The following is a 2,632-nucleotide window of genomic DNA, read 5'->3' as shown; positions in this document are numbered from 1 at the left end:
CACAAACTTTCCCCAGATGGCAACAGAAGTGGTGGTGGAGTGCTGTTTATGTGAAAAGTAACATTCAAGTGCATGAAAAACAGTACATCCATAATGTAACTGACCTTGATTTCTGGCTTTAAGGTTGAAGCACCAGTCAGTGCTCTGATTGCAGTTGTGTATAGACCTCCAGACTACACTCTGAGGCCATTCCTGAAAACCTGGTAAGCCTATTAGACTCATTAGAGATCATGGACTGTCATCCCATCATAGTGTGTGGTGATTTTAATGAGAATGTTTTATCAGTGCAAACAAACCAATCCTGAAGCTGTTTGAGTCTAGGGGATACGCACAGGTCATCACTGCCCTACCACAGAGAAGAACACACTGCTTGACCTAATTTCATTTCTCAGCCAGAGCGATGTCTCCATTCTGGAGTCATGAAGACCTACCATAGTTACCATGACCCTGTATACTGTGTATTGTCCTGTGATGATTCATGATCTAGATCTTTGACTACAGTAAGTAATGTTTATATTTCTGAATGACTTAAGAAAGTAGAGTGATATTTAAAAGTTGACTTAAGAAAAAACGCCCTGCATTGCAGTATAATGTTTGAATTTTTACATAAATACAATTAAATGAATTAAGTAATGATATCAGTAAAAGATGACAATTTTATTTATCACAGAAAATCTAAAAATCAGTAATCTATGATGTCAGAAAAATCAAATATACTAGTTTAAAACGAACAGTGTAGGCATATCCTCTCTGCAGCCAGGCTTCAAAATCCTGCCAGGCTGCCCCAGTCTCACTGTGGCTGGGAGGGAGGGAGGGTGGACCAGAGGATTGCCTACACAACACATAAATGTTCAACAGCTTCTTCATTGTTTCTGAGAGAACAACACAGACTAACGGTTGCTTTTTTTAAAAAAGAAAAAAAAGAAAAAGAAAACCTAATTACAGCAATAATGACAGTTAAGCCAGTTTATCTGTGCCTCTATTTTGAAATACTATTTACAAAAATGTTATTGATTTTGCTTTGTTATAATCTTTAAACTTTTTCAAAAGTATATGATTATATTTTTGGACAAATCTTTCGATGAAACATACATTTTTATGAGCTTTTATCATGTTTCAGCCAGTGATAACTGCACATTTCTGGCCAGAAATGTTTCAGCAGTGTCACATATGTACTACATATGTTACACTTGCTTTTTGTTACCAGCTGATACCCTACATTTGTATAGACATTGGATGGTGTGAGGCTGGGGAGTTGAGTGGAGTGGGTAGGTGGGAGTTGAATGGGGGGGTGCAGTGGGAGGTTGTTAGGTTTCTTTTTTTTTTTCTTTTTTTTTTTTTTGTTAAGAGAGACACAGTCCTCCTGTGTCTTCTCCAAGCTTCACATGTAAAATCCAACAGTGTGAAGCACATAGCAGCCAGAAACTGTAATGCCACAGATCAGAGAGGCTTCATCATCACCATCTTCATCGCCGTACAATCCGAGCGTGAGACTTCACATCTGGAGCACAGGAGAGATTCTGTGATAAGTCTTCCTTCTAGCTTGTCCCACAAGCAGTCGGTGAGATTTACTCACAACAAAAAGGGTTAATGACATTATTTCATGAAAACATGTATTAATTATTTGTAAAGCATTTAAATTGTGTTTTCACTTGACCTTAGGAGTGTTATTTTGAGTGTATATTAACGTCTGTACTCAGGTGTTTCCCTCTGTGATCCATCCCCTTCAGAGCTGAGACACTCAGGACTGAACAGACTGCACAGCTTCTGTGACTGAGCCTCCAAAACACCTTTGAAACCACACATGATAGAAGGGCTTTATATTTGCAGCAGCACTACTAAAGGTATTCAGTTTATTACAGGATGTGTTTGTTTCTTAGGACCAGCTCTAAGTGCACACTACCTAACATATACACCTTTCTGTTCCTTACAAACCAACTACTCTGGATCATATGGCCAGTCGGCAGGAATGTTGCTGCAGGAAAACATCCCTGGAGATCACCATCATTGTCAGACTGACTGTGCCTCCTCTGTGCAGTGTCAAGATCCTCCCTAAATGAGTGTGTAAGTTAACATTTTCATTATTTTATTCCTTTTGACAAGACAAGTATCACTGATATTTACATTTACAACTACATATGTTCCTGTTTTCTGCTCTTCTTTTAAAGTCCTCAGCTATCCTGCTTCTGTGCTGCTTGCCACACATCAAACACTGGCCGGATGACAGGGAGGATCCACTCTGAAGTCACTGGACATGATGAGGATCATATGGGACTTTAGTTTCACAGAAACGTTGTGCTCTTTGATTACAGGTTTTAAATGGACATAATGACTGCGTCTCTCTGATCAACAGGCTGAAGGATTCTTTTCATTGTTAATGCTCTGTACAATGTATGCTTATTTAATATTTCATCACAGAGCAAACCTTAATTTATTTATTTAACATATTTTTATTTTGTTTTAATGTTGAATTAACTGTGGCGATTGTTTTAAGTGGACACTTGGGATGTCATATGACCAGAAATGTGGTAACTGAAATTCTACATTATGTAAAAAAAATCTGCTAAGAACGAAACACACACAAAAAACCCCAAGAGAACTCAAATTCATTCCATGTAATCCAATCTAAAAC

At 38.1% G+C, this 2,632-nt stretch overlaps 1 long non-coding RNA gene across 1 annotated transcript; it reads left to right on the top strand.

Moving 5' to 3' along the window:
• Positions 1 to 1,130: 1,130 nt before the first annotated feature.
• On the top strand, positions 1,131 to 2,279 carry LOC109198085 (uncharacterized). The gene is made up of 4 exons (XR_003217362.1): positions 1,131 to 1,561; positions 1,731 to 1,844; positions 1,961 to 2,064; positions 2,169 to 2,279. It is a non-coding gene; the product is annotated as an uncharacterized LOC109198085 (long non-coding RNA).
• The last annotated feature ends 353 nt before the right edge of the window (positions 2,280 to 2,632 follow it).

This window comes from Oreochromis niloticus, unplaced genomic scaffold (genome assembly GCF_001858045.2).
Source record: "Oreochromis niloticus isolate F11D_XX unplaced genomic scaffold, O_niloticus_UMD_NMBU tig00000601_pilon, whole genome shotgun sequence".
NCBI lineage: Eukaryota > Metazoa > Chordata > Actinopteri > Cichliformes > Cichlidae > Oreochromis > Oreochromis niloticus.
The sequence above is the reverse complement of the archived record's forward strand: the minus strand, read 5'-3'. Positions and strand labels throughout refer to the sequence as shown.